This window comes from Peromyscus californicus, unplaced genomic scaffold (genome assembly GCF_007827085.1).
Source record: "Peromyscus californicus insignis strain IS unplaced genomic scaffold, ASM782708v3 Scaffold_10__1_contigs__length_136768540, whole genome shotgun sequence".
NCBI classification, from domain to species: domain Eukaryota; kingdom Metazoa; phylum Chordata; class Mammalia; order Rodentia; family Cricetidae; genus Peromyscus; species Peromyscus californicus.
Window position 1 is genome coordinate 75,927,202 of NW_026294391.1, and position 25,967 is coordinate 75,953,168.

Sequence of the window (25,967 nt, forward strand, 5' to 3'; positions counted from 1 at the left end):
TACAGAAGCTAAATTCTGCGAGTTCAAGATTTCAAGATTTGTTTTCCTGAACCTGTCAGCTAAATGGCTCCACTTTTCTCTTCCAAGGCTTATAAACTGACAAGACTGACAAGCTTGCCATCTTCCATCTTTGGAATGGACAAATCTAGTAGGATAAACTGTACAGAATATGTTTACACAGGTGACATATTCTTTTTAAACTAAAATAAGTAGACACCAATGATTTCATATTGGCAAATACCTTTCTCTAAGCCCTAAGCAGAGAGCACAAATGTCCTGGCACAGCACTCAAGGATGGCATATGAAGCTGAGGAGTTTAGCATCACCTTGACTCATGCTTGCAAAATGTTTGTTTTCCAACTGAAAAGTTGATGTTCTGAATTTTTTTTGATGTTTTCAATTTTATGGCCTGCTATTGTAAATTTTAAAGAAGCAGTCTTGTTACAGTAAAACTGTAATATTACTAAAAATGAGGATATCAACATCTCACAGTGGGGTGAAGATAAGCTTTGGATTGTCGCCCTAACAATTACTGAGTTCTCACTATGTTCCTAGTACTTGATATAGGTGATAGACAGAGAGGGAGATAGATAGTTTTATATTACCATATTTCACTCTCAAAACTTTCTTAAAGGCAGACATCATTGTTTTCACTTTGTAGCTGACAAAATTTCATTGACTTTACATAATCATTACCACACAACAGATAAGAAACTGGCCCAGAGTATAAGTTCTTGTCTATGTAACTCCATGTCTGCTTATTACTTAAGGATAGACACAACAGAACAGTTACCTATATCAATGAAACCACCTGGATAGCTTTCTAAAATGTTTTTGCTATTTTGTTATTCCTTGGAATTATTCTCATTCCAAGGAAACATTCAATTTGTGATATTATTGAAATATTTCCATTTAATTATACCACAAATGAATGACAGTGGTGGCATCAACAAGTATTAAAGAAAGCAGAACTGAAATATTTTGTGGAGTGAGGACTATAGCATATCAACATATTGCTGATACCAAGTGTAATCTTTGACTCAAATAGAGGTTCTGTAATGTTAGACTGAGGAGGAAAATAAAGATTTGTGAAAAGAACAAGGATTACTCTTAGGAACAGAAAGAAAACCCTTATAGAATCTTGTCTTCATTCTACTGAAAGAAACTGCACTGTAGTCCTGAGGGTGAAATATATAAATCTACCCAAAGATAAATGGATTAATATTTTCACCTACACTACATAAACTAACAATGCCACTAAAATCGATGCACAGCTTAGAAAGCTTGATTTATGTCAGAGACATTACTTCTGCCATACCTAACTCCCAAGGAAAGAAATACATATCTTGTTCCTATAAAGAGTCAATTTTTGGTGCTTATTAGTAAACGGCACTATGCTGTTCTTCGTGGCATAGAAATAAGTGAATGTAGAATGTTACATTTAGAGATCTCAAACCTAGTTTGGAAACAGATCCATAAGCATTATTATGTTAAAGCAATAAAGAAACAAGTGATAGTAGATGCAAAAATAAGTTGTTTTAGAAATTAGAGTAAGTGTATGCACCAAATCTGGTACTATAAGGTAAGATTTCTTGGAGTAGAAAAGAACTGACATGATTTCAGATCTCTATATTGGACTCTTTTTTTTTTTTTTTTTTTCGAACCCTGTGTAGCTTTGCGCCTTTTCCTGGAACTCACTTGGTAGCCCAGGCTGGCCTCGAACTCACAGAGATCCGCCTGGCTCTGCCTCCCGAGTGCTGGGATTAAAGGCGTGCGCCACCACCGCCCGGCTATATTGGACTCTTTAGCCTGCTAATCTCTTAACTGTCCTTTAAATTTCAGTTAAATAAACTTGCCTAAGCCTCTTTTTCCATGGTCTTCCAAATGTCAGATCCTTTACGTTAAATTCTCTGTCATAATTCTTCATATTTTTCATATGTAATCATCAGATATTTACTTATGTATATATCTTGATGTTAAGGAATGCTTTCTTCTCCCTTCATACCACAGACTCCACATAGGATGGAATGTATCGCCGGGCGGTGGTGGCGCACGCCTTTAATCCCAGCACTCGGGAGGCAGAGCCAGGCAGATCTCTGTGAGTTCAAGGCCAGCCTGGTCTCCAAAGCGAGTTCCAGGAAAGGCGCAAAGCTACACAGAGAAACCCTGTCTCGAAAAACCAAAAAAAAAAAAAAAAAAAAAAAAAAGGATGGATGTATCTATTCCCAGCTCCTAGTTGAGTACATGACCCAACTGTTTATTTGATACTTATTAAGTAAATGAAAATATGATAAGTTTGATCATCATGCATATATTATAGAAATTGTAAAAGTAGTATAAGAATTTAAAGTGATCCATCATCCTGCCCTGTACCAGCTCCATGTGGAGTCTTCCCTGGCACTCCTGGTAACCAAACCCATTCCCTTGCCTGCTTGCCTATTAGTCATCTAATCTACCACCCTGCCTAAAATGTCAGCACTGCTCAGAGTCTGACTTGGAACTCCAGATAGATCCCAAAACATAATCTGCAGATTACCCTTGCCCATCAGTCACCTTAGCCAACACTCTTCATGACACCATGTGGAGCCCAAACCAGAACTCTGAGTAAGTACCACCAGAAACACTCTACCACATAACTATTTTGACAACCTGGATCTACTGAGTGTTCTATGCCCTGACTGCAGATAAGGGCTTTACCTGACCTACCTCCACCTAAATGAGGTGTGGTGTCCTGTGCCTTGTCAGCAGGGAGCACTTCCCACTCTCAATGTGACTCCAGCTCCCACTACTCTGTTGCACAAGGACAATCTGAAGAACCCAGAATTACCTCTACAAACTTCAGATATTAAAAAGAGAGTATTCTAAGCCTGTAGAAAGTTCTAGGCTCAGAAGTTTCACCTATTTCTAGCTCATCTAAGAGCACTTCTGATACTCCATTCACACACCAACACATAGTGACCAACCACAAGACTAAAAGCCAAACATGACTCATCTATTCCATAACATGAAAAACTGGGGTAATATTAAACAAAAATACAACCACTCATCAAAAAAAAAAAGGTCAAAAACATTGTGAGAAGTGTCTAGATCTCATCCTCAAAACACAAACTTCATGAATTACCAAGACAATATATCTTCTGCTGTGGAATTTCATTCTGTATGCTGTGAATATGTGTTGCTCTGATTGGTTGATAAATAAAATGCTGATTGGCCAGTAGCCAGGCAGGAACTATATGTGGGGTGAGCAGATGAGGAGAATTCTGGGAAGAGGAAGACAGAGTCAGGAGTTGCCAGCCAGACACAGAAGAAGCAAGATGACAAGGCAGAACTGAGAAAAGGTACCAAGCCACATGGCTAAACATAAATAAGAATTATGGGTTAATTTAAGTGTAAGAGCTAGTCAGTAATAAGCCTGAGCTAATGGCCAAGCAGTTATAATTAATATAAGTCTCTGTGTGTTTACTTAGAGGATGTGATTGGGACACAGGGAAAACTTCCAGCTACAATTTTCTTCAGAAATTAGCACCCCCATTATATTGTTCACTGAAATAAAGCAACTTAGCTAAGGGTGAAGACAATGATTTCAAATCAGCAATTATAAGTATGTTAATAAACTCAGAAAGGATAGAAAACAATCCCTGAATGAAGACTACAAAAATACAATTGAATAAAATAATTAAAACAATTCAAGATATGAAAATAAAATTTTACAAAGAGACAAAAATCTCCAAAAAATAGGCCAAAATTAAATAAAACTTGAAAGGAAATCTCTGGAAGTCAAACATAAACTTCAAAGTAAATTCTCATGAACAGATTGATCAATTGGAAGAAAGAATATTAGTCTTGAAGATGGACTAGAGGAATTGGTTTACACAAAGAGAATGTTAAATTTAAAAGAAGAAACAGAAATAGAATATGCTTGAAATTGGCTGGACAAGGGAAATCAACAGTGATAGTACTAAAAACATTGTGGGAGTATCCAATCACTCTTTGATTGGAGGTAAGGCTAACTCCATAAGATGGACCCCATGTCAGACCATGAGACTGAATAGACAATAAGCCTAAGGGATAAGGAAAACTATTATTAGATAAAAGAACATAGAAATAAAATGACTCTTAACATTCTGCTATAGCCATAATCACTGTCTTACTCAGCCACCTTCAAAGAAGCTTCCTCCTGCAATAGGTGGAAACTTATATAGAGACTCAAAGCTGGACAGTGTGCAGAGAGTGAGAGGCCTTGGAACACTCAATCTCCTATTTATTTTTAAGCTTACTGGTCTTTCACTTGTGTATTATACTTTCTGATTTTGTGTTTATATAGGCTTCATTTGTTTTATGTGTGTTTTCATGTCTCTGTGTGTACTTGTGTTCTCACCTTGTTTTCATTTATTCTGTTTTTTATATGTGTTTGTTTTCTAAAGAAATAAAGGTTATGGAGTTGGTTGATGGGGAGGTATGGAGGGTATGGAAGGAATAGGAAAAGGAAGAACTGTGGTGAGAGTCTATTGTCTGAAAAATATTTTTCTTTTTATTATTATTAAGAAATTTTCTATTCACTTTACATACCAACCACAGATCCCCCTTCTTCCCACCCCCAGTCTCCCCCACAACCCACACCATTCCTACCTCCCCCAAATCAAGGTCTCCCATGGGGAGTCAGCGGAGCCTGGCACACTCAGCTGAGGCAGGTCCAAACCTGTGAATCAAGGCTGTGCAAGGTGTCACACCTTAGGCACTGGGCACCAATAATCCCACCCATGCACCTGGGATGGATCAAGATACCCCTGCCTGAGGGCCCCCAAAACAGTTCAAGCTAAACAACTGTCTTGCATATCCAGAGGGCCTAGTCCAGTCCAATATGGGCTCCACAGCTATTGGTCTACAGTTCATGGGTTTCCACTAGCATGGCTGGTCATCTCTGCATGTTTTCCCATCATGATCTTGATGTCCCCTGCCCACAAAATCCCTCCTCTCTCTCATTGATTGGATTCCCTGAGCTCAACCTGGTGCCCAGCTATGGATGTCTGCATTTGCTTGCATTAGTAACTGGATGAAGGCTCTATGATGACAGTTAGGGTATGGAGCAAGGGGAACACTCCTCCACTGTTGGTGGGAATGCAAACTTATATAGCCTCTTTGGAAATCAGTATTGTGGTTTCTCAGAAAATTGGGAGTCAACCTAGCTCAGGACCCAGCTATACTACTCTTGGGCATATACCCAAGGAATGCTCAATCTTACCACAAGGACACATTCTCAACTATGTTCATAGCAGCATTACTCATAATAGCCAGAACCTTGAAACAACCTAGATGCCCCTCAACCGTAGAATGGATAAAGAAAATGTGGCACTTATATACAATGGAGTACTACTCAGCAGTAGAAAACAATGACAACATGAAATTTGCAGGCAAATGGATAGAACTAGGAAATATCATCCTGAGTGAGGTAACCCAGACTCAGAAAGACAAACATGGTATGTACTCACTCATAAGTGGATACTAGATGAAAGGCAAAGGATAACCAGACTACAACCCACAGCTCCAGAAAAGCTAGATAAAAAGGAGGACCCTAAGAGGGACACATAGATAGCCCAGGGAAGGAGAAATAGATGAGACCTACATGAGCAAACTGGGAGTGAGTGGGAGTAATGAAGGGAAAAGAATGGGAGATGAGAACATAAGGAAATGGGAGGTTCGAGCTGGAACAGGGACAGAGTGGGAGAGCAAGGAAAGAGATTCCATGATAAATGAAGACATCATGGAAATAGGAAGAGGCAAGGTGCTGGGGAAGTTCCCAGGAATCCACAAGGATGACCCCATCTTGGACTAATGGCAATAGTGAAGAGGGTGTCTGGACTGGTCTACTGCAGTGACTGGATTAGTGAAAAATATTTTTCAATAAAATAATTATTCCCCCAAAACAAAACAGCCTAGATATCCATGAACTTATGAATAGATAATGAAAATGTTGTACATTTACAGAGTAGAATATTATTCTACTGTTAAGAAAAATGAAATACGTAATTAATAGATAAATGTATAGAATTAGAAATAATCATTCTAAGTGAGGCAAGCCCAAAAGAGAAAACAAACATTGCACATTTTCTTTATTTGTGGATATTAGACTTGAATCTTCAAATATATGTTGCATTTAAAATACTTGAGGAGATCAGGAAATTAGTAAGGGACCATGAGGAGGAGAGCTTATAGGAGAAAGAAGACAGAACACAATGCTATACAAGGTTAAAGTGGAATAAAGAAACATGAAAGGCTGAATTGGGGTAGAGATGAGAAGCTTGGTTAGAGGAGGGAATATGGAGCAGTATAATTGACATAAAAGGCCTTGAAAAAGCCATACAGAATCCTACTACTGCAGATATACTACCCAAAATATATACGTACACATGTACATACATACTAACATGCACATATAGACTAACAAATAAAAACACTAGTGCCCGGACTAGGTTATTTCTTTTGAAGTTGTTGGACCATGAGGTCTCATATACCTACAATCAATACATGCAATTATGAATGCACTTGGTTGCAATCCAGAGCGTGACAATAAGATATTATTGCTGAACACAACATATACTAGACACACAGAACATAAAAGATCAAGCTTGTACTCACTGTGAAGCTTCACTCCTACTATACAGCTTTCAAAGTGCTGGAAGGTGATACATATGCTATGGGAGGAAAAAAGTCATCATCAATCTCACCTAGATGTGAACCATATAAACTACAATAATGATTGGGCTTACAAGAAAGACCCATAGGTTTGATAGTGGTATGAATGTTACAGGAGTAATCAATCACTTTCCAAACTGATCTAAGTCCTACTCCATGAGCTGGAACCCATTTCTGGCACTGTCAACAGGACCAACAGCCTGTAGTTAGATAGGTCCTAGGTCCTAGAGGAGAGTCTGTTTTTCTTTTGTTCTGCTAAATGGACATAGTATTAAAACTGCTCCTAATGTCTTATTGCTTTACCCATAAAACAGTGCATCAGAGAAGCTTCTTCTTGCAGTATATGACAATTAATACAGAAATTCGTAAATGGTCATCATGCAGAGAAAAGGAGACTGTGAATTCTTAGTCATAAATGGGAAGTACATATCACAAACCATAAACCCTCAATCCTCAATCCTCAGAAAACTTTATAGTACGATTGTAAAGGCAAGAGGTAGACGATGACTTTAAAGAAACAGTTTTCTGGAGAGAACAAGGAAGTTGCATAGGTGAAATTAATAGAAACTGTTACAGAATGCACAAGACTTATGCAAACTCAAGCCAGATGAAAATCTCCACATCAGCCTTGGAGGTTGTCCTGAAATTTCAGCATTAGCTATAGTTCTATTGGCAGTTTGAGAGCTATTGGGAGAGGGAGGGTGACCTTTCTTTAATGTTAGCCCTGCTATGTACATCACAGTCCAGAGAAGGCCCTATTCCCAAGTGGAGTTGAAGAACATAAACTGAACTCCAGGAGGAAAAGAAAACCCAAACTGGATTGGTAGGAGGGGAGAATAAAAACAGTGGATATGGAAAGAAATAGCAATGGTGAATATAATCAAAAAAGTACATATTCTAAGAAATTATCAAAGAATTAATAAAAATATTATTTAAAAAGAATTTATAGAATAAGAATTACTTTATGATTACTCTAAATATAACCTTAGAGACTACCAACACTTGATGGTAAGCAGATTAAAAGAAGACCATAATAATAAAATGACAGAATAATAAAAATAGAACTAGAAGCATATAATGGAAACTACATCCTAGATTCTTTTAATAGGCAATGACCAGAACCAATAAAATCTTCAATAGGAGCAAAATATTAAGCAAAGTGTGATATATTCATTCAATAAAACATTTTCAGCAATAAATGAGTTACTCCTATCCAAACCACAGAAATTCATTTTATAAGAATAATTAAAAGAAGTCAATGGCAGACTTAAATGTTCATGACTCTTATCTTAGCACTTGGGAGATGGGGGCAGTATGATCACAAGTTCATGACTTGCCTGGGTTACATAGTGAGGCACTATCTCAAAAACTTCTAGGGATGAGTGCGAATAAACACCCTGGAAATCATACGCATACAGAAAAGAAAAATGGACCAGGCAGGTTCTATTTAAATATATTAGTACAAAGGCATATCTGTGTGATTATATGTATAAATATTTAAACAATATATATATTGTATAATATATTATATATATACATATAATATATATACAAAGAAAAGAATCCATCAACTTGAGAGTAGGGCACAAGTGAGGGGTTTGGGGAAAGGTAACTGAGTAACTGGGAGAATCTGAAGGGAAGAAAGTGAGGGGATAATTGATGTAATTATCTTTAAGTTAAAACCTTATAAATGAAATAAAAGAAATAGAAAAAACAAAAGTAAATGTTATATGACTTATTTTATGCTAAATAATTTAAAGGACGTAAATGATCTAAAGTGATGAAAAGGTTGGTGGTTTTCTGGAGCTAGAGACTGTGGCTGGTAGAGGACTAACTGAATGTGACAAGGTAGAATAAAGTGCTGGAAATTTTGTATAACTGGATTGTGGTGGAAACTACAGGAGTATGCCCATTTGTTCAAATCAATGAAATATATGCTTGATTAGGAGACATTTTATGAAACAAACTATACTTCAATAATGTTTATGACTGAAAGTCTGTATTATATCACAATAAAATTATTGAGCATTGTGTCTCACTGAAACCAGTGGTATTTTAGGACTAATAATGTTAATAACAATGTTAAGTACATTACTGTGTCCAATAAGACATGAACAAGAGAGGAACAGAACACTTACAAAGCAAGTATTAATTCCTGTTAGGACTGTTTAATGGGAAACACGGAGGTTAAAAACAGAAGTAGGTTGTGGTGGTTCTCAACCTGTGGGTGGTAATCCTTTTGGGGTCACATATCAGATATCCTGTGTATCAGCTATTAATATTGTAATTTGAAAAAGTTATGAAGTAGTAATGAAATAATATTATGGTTGGTAGTCACCACAATATGAGGAAGGATCATAGTATTAGGAAGGTTGAGAACCACTGTACGTAGAGTGAGTGTGAGGTTTGAAAACAGAGGTACTGACAAACATTAACCTTTGATAAATTCAGAAACCAAAGTGTAAGGGTGTTTACTGAGATAGGGGAAGGTTGGATGATGTTTCCTTAGGAGTAGGAGAAAGTTTAGTATGTTTACAGATAGAAAGGAACCTGTATATTGGAAGGAAATTATTTAAGTTTGCAGAAGAGATGCGAAAGGATGAGGACAGAGGAGTTCCCTTTGAGCAAAAGTGATCTGAAAATGAATGGAATTATGTGAAGATTCACATAATTCTTGGGGTCAAGAACAAGATTATAGGCAAGAGATTTCAAATTACAGGATGGTATCCCTATTTCTGTCATATGCTGAAAAGTGTGAATCAAAGTTTGAGTAGAGTTGAAAAAAATGATAAAAAAATGGAATAAACGTGAAAAGAATTACAAGGAATTGACAGAGTTCAAGAGTAAGAACTAACAGAAAATACTGAAGTCTCAGTTGATACTTATTATTTTGAATTTGCAGCAAGTCATATACCATCATGAGATAGATTTTGGAGTTATATCAGTGTTTCCATATATGATATGCCACAGAGGGATGTTAAAAATTAACTAATTATTGGGGATTACTGAATAGCTCCATGAAAAGTCACAAGAAAGGTGATTTTAGAGTCTTCTAGAGAGAATAATTTTAAAATTGAGTCCAGATAAATTACAGGACAACATCCAAAAAGAAATTAACAAACTAAGAGAAAGTGAAGGAATCAATGGAGCCAAAAACATCAATGAAATTGAAAAGGAGAGATTGAGACAGTTTTGTTTTTAAGGTCAGGCCTGGTGGCATATACCTGAAAACCCACTATTTGGAAGGTAAAAATTGGAGGATAAAATAATTGAAGTCATCCTGGGTTACAAAGTAAATTATAGGCCACCCTGTACTATATAAAACCATCTTGTCTCAAAAATAGTACACAATACCACTTACAGTCACTTCACAGAAAATGGCATGCTTAGGTATAAAGCAAACAAGAACTACAAGAGCTTTATGTTAAAAATTTTAAAAACAACAATAAAATCTAAAAAAATGTATAAACATACTCTGCTCATACTTGAAACATTTAACAGTCATGTCAATTCTCCCAAAATTGGTTGTTAGGGGAAAAATAATGATGAAGATATAAAGAATCGAGATTACCCATACATTGTTCATGAGGAAATAAAATGGAACATTTACTCAGGAAAATAATTTTACAGTTGCTTACAAAACTGAATATACAGTCAGCATTTTACCCAATTATTTTATTCTTGGACATTCATACCAGAGAAACAAAAACTTTCCAAACAAAATGTATACAAAAAGCTTAATATAACTTTATTTCTAATTTGTAAAACTGGAAATAGTCATGGTTTCCCTCAAAAGCTGAGTGGTATAAAAGAGTGTTGTACATTTGCATCCTAGAATACTATGAAGTAGGATCAAAAGAAGAAAGAAGATAAACTTTAATAACTTGAGTAAATTGCTGGGAAAATATGCTAAGTGTAAAAATCAAAACTCAAAAGAGTAATAGTGCATAATTATATTTAACACAGTATTCTCAGATGACAAATTTATAGAAATGGTGAGTAAATTGTTGCTTACCTATGGTAGAGATACAAATGAAGTAGGAGATTGGTATGACTATAAAAGTTCAGCATGGGAGAATCCTGTGGTAATTTAAATATTTGTATCTTGCTTGTGGTAAAAGATACATCAATACCTGAATATGTGTATTTGATGAAATTATAACACAGCACGACCCTGCATGATTATCATGCATTTTGCAGGATTATGCCATTAGCCAAAAGTACTTATCACAAATGCATGGGAATTTCCAAGTATCTAAAATTTTAATTTCAAACAAATCATAAATAGAAATAGAAATATGAAATCGTAGTTTTAATCAACCTGCTTTACAGATGAAAGAACAGTCTTCAGATCTAGTGACTAAGATAGGCTCACTATCTGTCTCACACCAAAATATATATACCCAAAGTACATAACTGGCATACTGAAGTGTTTCCTGACAGCATGGGAGGTTATAGGTTGATATTTAAGCCTCAGATAGTTGCTATTAAAGATAACAAGTGCTTCCAAAAACATAATACAACCTTAGTGTAATTATCCTTAGACATGAATAAAATAAACTAAAACAGAAATAAATGTATCCAGTAATCTAGTAATAATCACTTTTTGCAATGAAGTATGTGTGAAGACAATGCAAAGAGCAAATATCCTATGTCTTATGCACATGTCTCAGTTCATGAAAGTCCATACTCAGCTATGAAAACAAATACTTTGGCAAAGTATATGACTGTAAGACCATTGAGCTGAGAGAGACAAAAGGCAATCTTCTGTAAATACTAAGAGGATGAGCAGCCAAAAATATTTAATTCCTAGAGGTCCTGGCTCTGACCTATATGAAAAGGATACAACTTTCCCTACCCAGTCATTCTCCATTACTTCTGCATAGAAGACACAGATGGTCTCTCAAGTAACTAATCCAGAGCTATTAACAGTTTGCTCGATTAATGAATTGGTCTTTCTGAAAAGCACATATCTAGGTCTGTTCATGGATAAGTGGGAAAAGCCCTGGAGTACTTCTGTTGCTTCTTTTTGATCAGGCTGGAGGATGTTTTCCATGGTAGCAGTTGTCTGGGGAAGATCACTGAGCTTGACGATCTGGTTTGATTTGAATAATTTATTAACAATTTGGAAGAAAAACTAATTAAATCTGTGTGTGATTCTAAAGTTAGAGCTCCTTCAGGGACCCAGAAGGAATAGCAGTGTAAGAGGAAACATTTTTCAAAATATTCTGAGCCTGAATTTCTTCATTCAGCTCCATTTCTTTCTCAATAGGTGTGCATTTTGTCATTAATGATCTCTCTTTGACTTGCTACACACACACACACACACACACACACACACACACACACACACACACACACACACACACACACTCACACAAACTAGCATTGCAGCTGACCAGAGCTGGCAAATGAGGAAGATGTCATGGAGGAGAGGAGTGTTACTCACTGTCACATCTCTAATATCACACTCTGAAAACTGTCTTTTCTCCTCTCCACTTATGTTTGCTTTCTCATCTCAACTATTATCCTTCTCACTCGTCTGTCATGATCTTAAGCTGTCATGAGTAAGAACAACTTTATTCATCGCTTGTTCTCTATATAAAGAACCCTAAAAAAGCATAGACATGAGTGACTTGCCCATAAGCAGAAGTGTGGTAGGGGCCAATTCAACACTGGAACTCAGACAGAAAAATATGAAGATGACAATTAAGAAAAAAAAAGGATGGTGAATAAGAAGCAAACGTCATGTAGCAGCTTTTCTCCTGATATGCTTCTTTCTATAATATGTGCCTGGGCCCCACAGAGGGTCATGCCTCTGATCCATTGTTTGCTTTCTCCTTAAGATGTATGGGGTTAACTGAAATTCATATGCATAACTGTGAACTGGTGGTGGTGGTGCTGGTGGCAGTGATGGTTTTGAATTGCTGATACTATCTTTAAATCTTCAATTCCTCCAACATATTCATGTCTTATGTTTTAAATTGGAACCCAATAGCACACTGACCCCAAGACAACAAATGAGACTAAATTTCTTCAACTGTTTTCTTCTGTTCTGGCATTCTATAAAAAGACCTCTCCACTTAAAATGTAACCATATATGTCTACCTCTATAATTCTTCCATTTAAACTATATAGTTTCAAATAAAGAAATAAATGGAAATTCAAGTGTGCTAGTTAGAAGCCATATGAGTTCCTTGTCCTTATCAACATATGCTGTCACCTCTGGGGGTGAATTGATGCAACTGGTGATAGATTTCTTTCTTTTTTTGTTGTTTTGTTTTGTTTTTCAGTACAGGGTCTCTCTGAATAGCCCTGGATTCCCTAGAACTCTCTCTGTAGACCAGACTGGCCTTGAATTCAGAGATCTGCCTGCCTCTGCCTCCCGAGTGCTTAGATTAAGGGCATGGACCACCACCACCACCCAGCAGGTGATAGATTTTGTAACTGTGCCCCATGCTTTCTCCTTCTCTGCGACTGATTGTGAGAAATCACCACCTAATGCACGCAAGTATATCCATTAAGTTCAGTCTGAATGCAAAGTGTAGTTCTTAAGCACAGCACTGCTTTAACCAAGGAAAGCTTCCAGAATAGCATTTCTAAATGCGGTTAAACAGATTCCTATGAGTCTCTAATATGGCTCATAATAATACTAGTAGATACAATGATGAACACTTCCCATGTTCCTGACACACATATGATACCCAGCTAAACTTCAGAAAGCTGTGAGAAACTAAGATTACAAAAGGTTATATAATTTACCCAAGGTACATAATGAATAGAAGTATGAGTATTTGAAGCTCTGTTTGTCACATTCTAAAATAATGCTTGCTTTAGGTTGTGGTTGGTATATTGTGCACCACAATAAACTTATCTGGGGGTCATAGAACAGAACAGCCACTATATTAAACATAGAGTTTAGGCAGTGGTAGCACATGCCTTTAGTCCTATCATTCCGGATATCTGTGAGTTCAAGGCCACACACAGCCAGGCATGGTGACACACCTTTAATCCCGGCACTTGAGATCTCATGTCTTGCTTGGGAAAGATACATGCCTTTAATCCGAGGAAGTGATGGCAGGAAGCAGAAAAGTATATAAGGTGTGAGGAATAGGAACTAGAGACTTTTTTAAGCTTTTAGGCTTTTGAGCAGCAGTTCAGCTGAGATTCATTCGGATGAGGACTCAAGAGGCTTCCAGTTTGAGGAAACAAGACCAGCTGAGAAACTAACGAGGTGAGGTTGGCTGTGGCTTATTCTGTCTCTCTGATCTTTCAGAATTTACCCCAATAGCTGGCACCGTGTTTTTTATTAATAAGACCTTTTAAGATTGATGTTACATTATGCAGTGTACTATACTACCTTAATTTCCTGTTTGGACCTAGCAAGTGGTAATAGGAGCTGAAGAAAGGCAGTAAATGAAATCTCACTCACCACTTAAAGCTGAAAAAGCCCTTCCTTCTTTGTTCAATGTACTACCAAAGAGTAGTAGCACAGGAATTTCTGACTCAATATATGTTAGTAAACCATAATGAAAATGAGTTTTAATTTTAGAAGTGCCATAAATAAAAGTGAAGCACATTAAGTTAGTTTAAAAATCTTTAAAATGGTTACTATTGCCCAGTTTTTTACAATAATGAGAGTGAGTAGTTAGATTAAAGTTACATAAACCTGAGTGAGATCTTTTCAGTGCATATTTCTTACTTGCTGAAGCAGTTCTTTTTTTTTATAAGGCAGGAGCTAAAAGCATACTAGAGTAAAAGAAAACTATAAATATTAAAATGCAAAACTATTATGGCAAGAGTACAAACTTGTCTCAACGAACTACTTGCCTTTAAAATCTGAATTTTCTTATTAAAGGTTTATTTTAAGAAAAGTCCAATTCCGTTCAGTGCAAATACAATTCTTACAGTAACAGCCTGTCTTTCACAGTTAATTGCTGCTTGTCTCCTTGGATATAATCATTTGCATAATTGTGATTCTTTTCAATAATAAAAATGGATTATATAATCTTGGCGAAGCAAACATCATAAAATTTAAATTTACATGAAATTAAAGGAATAAATGTTCCATGGTAACAGAACTATTAACATCTACCAAAAGAATAAAGTCTTTAATGCTTTAGTCTACATATTAACAGAAAATCACTTTAGCATACACTGCTCTTCCAATGTCATTCAAAATTTTAAATCTCATTTTGAAATTAAAATACTAAAAGGAATATCAGCAGTGCCAGTCATAAGATAATATTTATAATAAGTGTAGCCATGGGTTAGGAAGTAGAAATACCAGAGCAGGTTTGCCTCACTGAACTACCACAGCAAAAACAGAAGCCACAGTCCACTTGAATGTCTTTCTAATTTGTACGTTCCAATCTATTTACTCTCCACTCTCTGGCACTCAAATCCAGCACCCAATAGCCCTGAACAACCTTAGTCCCCATTCTCTGTAATTATGAGATTGACCCAGATGCTTCTCCAAGCCTGCAGTGATAAGTACCAGAGCTGTGTGGTAGCTGACAGTCAACTCTTGAGGAAATTTAAGGGAATGTAGCCAGTTATATAGCTGTGACCCTGGCAAAACGTTGCACATTGTTGCTGACATACTGTGTTCCCCCTCTGTTTCTAAACCTGAGTCAGAATGCATTTTTTCTGTATTAACTGTCCAGCTCCCACATAAAGCATCACCTGGGTAGGATTTTGATGTGTAGAGTAAATTGCTTTCAAGTCACAGAAAATATATCTGTTAAGAAATTTAATTAGCTAATGTCTTATTGAGTAATAAGTGACTATAAATGCAATTATGTATTTTGTATCTCAAAAAACTATATGAAAATACTTTAAATGTTTTCACCAGGAAGAAATCATAGGTATTTAAGGAAACATATATGTTTAACATGATTTAACAGAAGGTAACCTGTACATATTTAAAAATGTTATATGGTATCCTATTAATATGTATATTGTTTGTATTATATATCAGTTAAAAATGAAGGTCATTGAAATTATAATCAGTGTGTCTTAGTTAGGGTTACAATCAATGACTGTGATGAAACACAAAGACCAAAGCCACTTTGGAGAGCAACGGATTTATTTGGCTTATACTTCCACATCTGTAGGTAGAGTTTTCCTGCCTGGCCCACAGTCAGGGCAAATCTCTCTCACCTGCCAGTCCCACAGCCGTCAGACCCGACCAAGTAAACACAGAGCCTTGTATTGGTTTCAAACTGTATGGCCATGACAGGCTTCTTGCTAACTGTTCTTTCAGCTTAAATTAATCCATTTCCATTAATCTATACCTTGCCACATGGCTCGTGGCTTACCGGCATCTTCACATGCTGTTTCTCATCGTGGCGGCTGGCAGTGTCTCTCTGCCTCAGCCTTCCACTTCCCAGCTTTATTCTCCTCCTTGTCCCGCCTACACTTCCTGCCTAGCCAATGGCCAATCAGTGTTTTAATTATTGACTAATCAGCAACACATTTGACATACAGAACATCCCACAGCACTTCCCCCCTTTTTTTTTTAAAAAAAAAAAAAAAAAGGAAGGTTTTAACCTTAAAGTAAAATTACATATAATTTGGGAATTTGGGCGTAGCTTCTCTTACTACTTCCTGCTGGAGGGGGGCGCTGTATCTTATGGGGATACAAAGAAAATTTTAGGATCATGGAAAAGTCCATGAGGGTGTATCGTCTGAGCCAGTTGCCTTCAAACCATTCTGGATGTTGGATCATCTGGGCCATGGTGTCATCGGAGACTTTTCAGGGGGTCTTGGCTGGTCAAACCTGATGTATCTTAATCTGGAACAAATCCATAGCCTCTGGCTTTCTGTGGGAACAAAAGCAGAGTCTCTTTTCCAAAGTAACATATCCTTATATCCAAATTTTGAAGTCAAGGTACCTTTAAAATATACATATTGGCATAACTCAACAGCTTTTACAATCAAATGTTTTTCTGCAGTTAAAAGTCCCAAAGACAACACAATGCAGATTCTCTGTGTAATATCCATTTTTACGTGGCTTATTTTTTATACTACCTTTACTGTCTCTTTAAAGACTTTATTTTTTTAAAACTATGTATTTATTTCTATTAACTCTATATATCATCTTTTTTGTCTCTTTCAAGCCTACGTATCTTTTACACACATTGTAAACTATTACATCTGAATCTGTCTTATTGTGAATCTATTGCCTTAAACTGCAGCAGCTGTGGCTGCTGGATCCACCCACCTCAGCTTCCCAACATGGCCATGGTTTACCGCCAGCTCTGGGAGCTATCGGGGGTCTATGCTTTTAGCCAAGCAGCGTGTAGCCCAGAAACCTCCCCTTTTGCTCTGCACCAGCAAAGGCTAAATCCACTATGCAGCTCAAAGTGCCACTTGCAAAGGCCTCATTCCCGCCATAGGCAGGTCGAGCACGCACGCTAGGAACCCACCAGTAGCTCAAACCAGCAGCTGCCGCTCATTTGAGAGAGACAATTAGGAACTGTTTTTAGCTCCGTTTTAGAATCTTTTCTCAGGTTTTTAGGTGGAAACTCTTGCCACCACGTTGGACGCCATTTGTAGGTAGAGTTTTCCTGCCTGGCCCACAGTCAGGGCAAATCTCTCTCACCTGCCAGTCCCACAGCCGTCAGACCCGACCAAGTAAACACAGAGCCTTGTATTGGTTTCAAACTGTATGGCCATGACAGGCTTCTTGCTAACTGTTCTTTCAGCTTAAATTAATCCATTTCCATTAATCTATACCTTGCCACATGGCTCGTGGCTTACCGGCATCTTCACATGCTGTTTCTCATCGTGGCGGCTGGCAGTGTCTCTCTGCCTCAGCCTTCCACTTCCCAGCTTTATTCTCCTCCTTGTCCCGCCTACACTTCCTGCCTAGCCAATGGCCAATCAGTGTTTTAATTATTGACTAATCAGCAACACATTTGACATACAGAACATCCCACAGCACACATCATTGTTTATCACTTAAGGAAGTCAACACAGGAACTCAAGCAGGGCAGGAACCTGGAGGTAGGAGTTGGTGCAGAAGTTATAGAAGAGTACTGCTTGCTTCTCAACACTTTCCCAGCCTGTTTTCTTATAGAACCCATGATTACAAGCCTGGAAATGTCCCTACCCACAATGGGCTGGGTTCCTCTTCTCCACTCCCCGCACCAGTTTCTAATTAAGAAAATTCTTCACAGACAGATCTTGTGGAGCCACTTTCTCAATTGAGGTTCCCTCCTTTCAGAAAATTCTAGTTTGTATCAAGTTGACATAAAATTGGTCAGCACAAGAATGTATATATTACTTCACAAAGCCCCCTTAACATCCAGTCCAGAGGTACACCAGGATGACTAAGCTGCTGTAGCAGAGTGAGATGACCATCATAATTCACTGGTCTATGAGGAGCTTGGAGGGTTGGAACATGCTGAAATTGTAGGCCGAATATTGTTAAGTTTCAGATAAATATGAATAAAGATCCAGAGTAAATAAATTCATGAACAGATTATACCTAAATACTCAGGTTGTTAAAATACAGAAGCACTAAAAGATTGAAAATCTGTATCTTAACTTATGAAGACAGAAAATAGTGGCTTTATTGTAGTTTGGTTAAAAGGTCAATATTTTAAGTGCTTGGCCAATTAGCTATGCCACTGTTGGGATGCAGTGATAGAGCACTTAAAAGGGGAGAACTAATGCAAGAAAGTTTGTGAAGGAGACCCTTAAAAATGTTATTGTGATCCTAACCCCTTCTGCTCTCTAGCTCCCTTTGCTTCCCAGGTGTGATGAAGTGAGTAGGCTTACTTCACAACATACTTCACCATCATAATGTACTGACTGTACCTCTTTAAGGTCATTGGCAACAGGGCTAAACAGCGATTTGAGTGAAAACACTGACTCCATGAGCTGAGAAAACCTGTTCTTCCTTTTAGGATGAGTATCTCAGTTACAGTAACAGAAAGCCAGATAATATATATTATAGAAAAGTCTTTAAAGAAGAAAAATGTGAGTTGTCAGTAATTCAACTTAGACTACAAACCTTTTAAAAGATATACAAATACTCTGAGCAAAGGTTCCAGGTTATCAACAATAACAAAAAAGTTGCAGCATATATAATATATGATTTCTAATAGTATAAAATAATGTATGTACAATCAGGATGGTGACTGATATAATAGCTATTGAAATTTTGTTTAATATTTTCATTATTACTATTGATGTTGTAGTGTCAACATCAAATAAGATTTGCACTCTAGAGTGCAAATGCCAAAATTGAGGGGTTCCCTTTCCTTTCCATTTAATTAAAATCACCATACACTGAAAGTGACAGTGAGTTCAATCTCCATTTATTTGCACATATGTATCCTCTTCTGTGATTATGAACAAGAGAGCTTTATACACACGTAGGTCATTGTTATGCTTCTCTTCGCCCTGTCTCTTTTCCATATTCCCATAGGACTAATCACATGAGTTTTAGAAGGACAAGCTACATTTCCATAAAATATCTCTCTTGAGTAAGCTGAATAATCATGAAATATAAGCATGTAAAAGATTCAGCTCAGAAGAACTTAAGTAAGGGTCATTAATTTGAACAGAAAACTAACCTCAAAACCATATCTGCATAGACACGGAAAGTATTATACATCTATCAAGTAAAAGAAAAAAAGTTTGGCTTCTTTTCACACAATTTACTTTTCAAACAAAGGTACAGATTAACTATAGCCTCAATCTGTCATTTTTAATACATTAGTAACTGGGTAAATCTCTAAACTATAGAAGTATTAGGGGAAATATTTACTCTTTAATCCTGGTTTTGCTGAAGAAAATTTAGCCTCTATGCCCCTTAACCTACCACTTACTCCATTCTATTGATGTAAAGTAAGGAACCTAGAAGGTGGATTTTGCATACAGCCATTGTTTTTAAATTATGGTAGTGGGTCAAGAATCTGAAATTTTTAAGCATTCTTCCAGCTTTCACATCTGACTAGTGTGAGACAGCAACTCTGAATAATTGGCATGCTCTAAAGAATCAAATTTACCTTCAGGTAGGCAGTTCCATGACTGCAAAAGGGTGATGATAAGCCACTGCTTCAAAAACACCTTAATAACTTGGATACTTTAATATTCATCTTCTACTCACAGTGATCCTTATTAATTGACTCTGAAACTGGATTAATAATGTGTTATCAACAATTGAACATCTGGAGCCTTATTTGTTAAAATAAAACCCCTTGTTATTTCTGTGTTTGGAAAGTTAGGGTAGAGCCATGTATTCAAGGCTCAGGAAGCTCATTTAATGTAGTAACTGCAAACAAAAAAGCATGATATAAGCATTTTACAGAAGATACAAATGAATCTTACAGAAATAGCTTGTACTTGGTTTACTCTGACTCTAGAGGTTTTAATCTTCAGTGCTATCTTTTCCCCTCACTGTCTTCAACTAACAGTAGTGCTTGACTTTTTTCAAATATATTTCAAATCATTTAAACACTGTGTATTCAAATTAAATAGGGTAAGGCCATATGCTGTGTGAATGGTTCTTAACAGCCTCTTGTACTTATTCCAGTGCTCATGGAGAAGGTAAAAAAAAAATTTATTAGGCAATATATTTGACCTAATTGTGTGACTTTTCAGAAGGATGACTTTGACATTTCAAAGTGAGATGGAGCATTAGAAGGATACATATAGTTGGCATAAAAAAAGACAGAAATTTATGATGCTGCAAAAGAATGTAATTTTTCCAAGAAAAAAGTCTTATCTTCTGAAAATCACCTGAATATATTATATATTTGCAACACTGAGAAAAATGAACACTTTTGGCAATACTTGCTAACTCTGACTTTCTTTAGTGCCTGTCAATGAATCATTTCTAAATACATTCACAATTCTCTCTACATGCAGACATAATCACATAAACAATATATACATATAAATTTTTCATGGATTAAAATAGACTATAAATTCTTTCACATACTGGCCTGAAACTGGACCTGCCTAGAAGTGAAATGGCTCACATGTGACACAGATCTGCTGAAGTAATTATGAAAAGACCATAATAAAAACATCGGTACTAGGGTTTTAAGAATGCTTTCAAAAACTGGTAGTAGATAAAATTCAAGGAAATGAACATTCAACTTCTGTTAAGTGTAACATCAAATGGAGATTATGACTTACCAACCTGTTAAGATAAAGACTCTAACCCCAGGAGAAAGCAAACTGGGATATTGGCCAGCAGGATCCTAGTTGTAAAGGACTGATACTGAAATTTTAAACTCCAGACAAAGTTTTTATAGTGGAATGAGTGAGAAAATTTAAAACTACCTTTGTTTATTTCTGGTTTCTTTAAAAAGTAACTCTATTGAAGGTTATGGGAATGAAGTTTCTCAACTGTTGGTGAACACACCATTTCTTTAAAAGGTGGTAATAAAATATGCACTGTGGAATATTGAATTGGAACTGAAACTATCTGTTTGAACTGAATGTATTATATATAATCTCAACCCAATACTCCCCTCCCTCTAAGAGACTGAGAAACAATACAAAAAACTGGTGAATATGAATAAAGGATATATGGATTTTCTTTGAATTATTTTTGCATGTATTCTCATCAATTTAAATAAAAATAAACATTTAACACCAACAAATACAAGGGTAAGACTTGTGGTATTCCACCTTAAGCACATCAGGACTTTTGAGTATCTGTTATAAGAAGACATTACATTCAGAATCCATCATAATACCTAAGTATACAACAGATAATGGGAAAAACATTTTTTCATATACAGGGTTCAAAACAATTACCAGTCAATATTGAAGAAGGCAAACTCAATTCATAAAACCAGAGTACAATATATAAAGAGAAGCAATGAGTAGGCGATTTCCAAGTGTAAAACTCTGTATGGTCCTCCTGCCTAGTGACAGGTAAGTACAAGATTTTGAAAATTCTATGTAGCAGCAAAGTGGTTCTTCAATGAAAAGAAGGCTAGTATGGGCTGGGAACCAAGTCCACCATTACAGTTAGGTTAGAACTGTTTTGCAGCTGCACAGCATACCAGTCTGAAATCAGCTGGAAGCAATTTGGAGAATAGATTTTTTATAGCTTATTTCTGTAAATCTCAAGAAAGAAAATTTGGAAAGTGTAATCATCCTCGATTTTTCCAAAGTAAAATTTGTCACCTTTTCCCCTGGTGACAAAGCACGAGCCAACGCATGGACAGACTGAAACATTTGCTTTCCAGTTCTCCCTCGTCCCCATGTTTTTCCCCCATTATCTTTTGTGTCCTTTAGAACCAAAGGAAAAATACACTCTCTACTTTTATACTCTTGGTTCTCCATCATAACTACATTTCAAAATCACCTAGACAGCTTTTCAAAAATCACAATACCCATGCCTCACACTCACAGATTAGATTTCATTGGTCTGGGATGAGGCTCAAGCTCTGGGATTTCTTAAATCTCCTCAGATGATTCAAATGTGCATTTGTGGTTACAGACTGTCAGTCCAGACATTGCTTCTCAATGTGTCATCACTGTATCACATGTATCAGAACCATCTGGTGGATTTATTAAAAATGTAATGTTCTGGATGTTACCTCATATTAAATTTAAATTTCAGAGAACTTATATTTAACACATTAACAAGTGACAGTTTTACATAGCAAGAATGATGTAGTTCTCTGTAGTTTTCATTTTGAAATGGCAATATACATTTTTCAAAAGCAATAAATTCATATATTCATGCATACATACATACATATAGTATATATGTAGGTGTTATGTGTATTCACTCTTTTACTCAGTCTGCCCCCTCCCTCATTCATGATAATTACCTCATTGCTCCTTTGAAAATTGCATGGTATTCAGGATATGATGCATAAGAAAGGTGACATTTCTTGGAAAAATCAGTGCATTGTGTAAGGATAACGCAAGGGTTTCTTTTTGATTTTAACACAGAAAATACTTCTTTATCTGGAATTCTATTAGCAGTCAAATGTAGTTGGAGTAATCCTCTGTCCAGCCAGCTCCTGCAGCTGCTCAGACCCAATTAAACACAGAGAGACTTATATCACTTATAAACTGTATGGCCGTGGCAGGCTTCTTGCTACCTAGTTCTTATATCTTAAATTAACCCATTTCTATTCATCTATAAGTTGACACATGGCTTGTGGCTTACTGGTACTTTACATCTAACTTCTCACGGAGGTGGCTGGCAGTGTCTCCTGACTCAGCCTTCTACTTCCCAGAATTCTCCTTTCTCCTTATCCCGCCTGTACTATACTTTCTGCCTGGCTACTGGCCAATCAGTGTTTTATTTATCAGTCAATCAGAGCAACACCTTCACAGCATACAGAAAGACATTCCCATCAGTCAAATATAACTGAAGCCAAAAAAATATTTAAGTATGGAATTCATCAACAGGATTGCTGTTATCTGATGATGGTGATTGTGACAAATAAGTCACTCTTAATATATACCCTCCACTTGTCATGATTTTAATTTTTTAAATGGTGATGGTTAATTTGCTTAAATCCTGAGTTAATATTGCTAATAAAGAATATACCTACAAGTTCATGAAGTCCATGATGTGTTTTGAAAAGTATAAAAAATAAGAGCTAGTGTTCTGAATTCTGCAGCCAACTCAGAAGGAAATGATGGGCATGGTAAATAAGAAGGTCATATGGAGAATTAGAAAACACTCAGTTTTAATACTCAGTCCAATAACTAATTGTATATAAAGAGAGCCATACCATGTTGCTCAAAATATTAAATTCTTTTACCTCTATACAGAGAAATAAGGAAGAAATTCAAATGAAAGCTCACATCACTGTCTTTTTACAAAAAGAAGTACCAGAACACTGCTGAGGTCACTGCAGCTTCTAGACTATAAGCAAATCTACATTTTAGAATAATTATTCTGAGTCATTAATATACACTTAAATGACAGCATAACATATTTAATTGGATAGGAAGCATGTATATCACATTTCAGGAAATTTTAACCAGATATTCAGTGAACTAAAGCTCTGGTGTAGGGAGTGTAGGAATTCTTGAGTGAATGTGTATTGTTGACATGGGCAAAACCATGTCAAGAATAAATGCCTCAGACCCATGGGAATTTTGCAAAGCCCTCTTCTGGTCTCGGTGAGAATGTTGATGATGTGTTCAAAAACCAGCAACCCCAGACCCCTCCAGGATGTTCAGAGCCAGAGACTGCTGGTCTATAGAAACCTTCTAATGAGAATGGCTAATTATCCCCCTTATGCTATAAATAATAGGCACAATAAAATTTGATATTGCTGGTTAGTAGATGCTGCTCTGTCAGAGTGTGAATGATCCACTTGACTCCATCTTTTCTGCATTTGTGCCTGTATATCTGTCCTTTCTTCATCTTTTCATGGCCCTATAGTAAGGTCAAGGAGCCAAGCCATTCAGGACACAACACTCTGGCCTATAGAGAATTAACCTGCTATATGGCAATCATAGCTATACAATTTGTCTTATGTTCCTTAGGTTTGTGGAATAAACTCTATAAACTGTGGGAAAGGAGCATAATGGAATTATTTGTACACTTCTTTAGCACCCAGGATTGCAATTCACTTTGCTTTATTTGATTGCATTAATGTGTCTTAAGAAATCAAAAATTTCATTTTTATCTATGTATTAAAGAGTTAAGGAGCATAAAAAGATATTAGCATCCTCTCTAAGTATTTCAAACCCATGTAATTTCAACTGGAAATTGTAACAAAGGAAAAAAAAATACCACATGTTCAATCATGATCTTTAAGTTTTATATTGCAATGTTTATTTGTTTGTTTGTTTGTTTGAATTCAAGGCATTACCACAATTGTAAATTTCATCCCATACACTGGGTAGTGAAACTGGCTGCATTTGGGGAAAAATAAACAGACTTTTTAGTTACTCAATAATGTTTGTTTATAATGGTTACATTTTGAAAATATTATTTTATTCCACTAGATATCAGTATTCTGTTACAATAAACACAAATTCCATCAAAGTTGGATATAGTTCTTCTTTCCTAATATATTTATTATCCACATGTTATAATAAATACAAATGTCATCAAAATTAGACATACTTACTCTTTCCTAATATTTATTACCTATTTTTTCAGATACAGCTTACATAATTGCTGTTGGCTACATATGCATTTTCCACTGGGTATTTATTAGTAGAAAAAAGCATATATATTTATACATTTGTAGATTGGACAAATAGTGAAATTTTTGAAAAAGAAGTAACCAGTGAATCAGAAAAAGGTGAATGGTTAACATCTCAGCTACTTTCACACTATTTCAAATGGGGATAATTCCATAGAATGAGATGTAGACAATGTGGATGGGAATTATATTAAAACCATGTCTTGAAGTGCTAATTAATTTTAAAATATTTAGAATTTCTTGAGGGGAAAAAAAGAAAGAAACCAAGTTGTGTAACCCTTAACAAGCAGTTTTTTTAGAACAATTTGAGCAAGGGAAGTGATCATAACTATTGCCAGGTCACACTAGTCTTTTTAAATCATAATTCAAGAAGAATTCAGCCAGAATTTCCCTAGAACAAAAGTCTTTTTTTCTTTTTCAATCACTGAACAAGTTGCTCTTTTAAAATGAGTCAGCAAATGTTTTTCAAGTAACTATTTTGAGATTGGCCCTGGGTAAGCACTGCAAACATAGTCTTTATTTTTTATTACATTTACCTTTTATCTGGCGTGTGTGTGTGTGTGTGTGTGTGTGTGTGTGTGTGTGTGTGTTGCACATTCTGTCTTTTATATGAATATTACTATGTGCCAACATGAAGGCTGTCTGGTGAATCTGTCCCTGTGTTTGTGTTTGTATCTGTACCCATGTGTCTCTCTATGTCTTTTTGTTGTGGGACCATGTGGGTCTGTACTTCACAAAGGGTTTTGCTCTAACTTTATGACTAGCACAGAGAGTATCACATGGAGAGGGAATAAGATGCTTTACAGAAAATTTTAACTGAACTTTACAAGGGAATAAGTCACTAGCTCCAACTGACCCTACTGACCCAGATAAAAAAACAGTACTACAAACATCATTATCAACCAATATCTATAAATGCTATGTTCAATATTTATAGTTGATGTTCATTTTATATGATTACTTTCAACTTCTATTGTTGCTGTTTTCAGCAAATGATATCCATGCATTAGTCTGGGTCAGGAGCATGGAAGAGTGCTAATGTAAGATTGCAGCTATGTATTAGCTTAGTTTGTAAAAGTTGATTACATGGGAAATTCAAGGCAAGTAATGTTG

At 36.3% G+C, this 25,967-nt stretch overlaps 1 long non-coding RNA gene across 1 annotated transcript in view; it reads right to left on the minus strand.

The window, feature by feature from the left end:
• Window positions 1-6,633: 6,633 nt before the first annotated feature.
• LOC128108548 (uncharacterized) overlaps window positions 6,634-25,967 on the minus strand; it is a 188,141-nt gene continuing 168,807 nt past the window's right edge. Inside the window, exon 10 of the long non-coding RNA XR_008217519.1 lies at window positions 6,634-6,692. This is a non-coding gene — a long non-coding RNA (uncharacterized LOC128108548). The remainder of the gene's footprint in view (window positions 6,693-25,967) is intronic.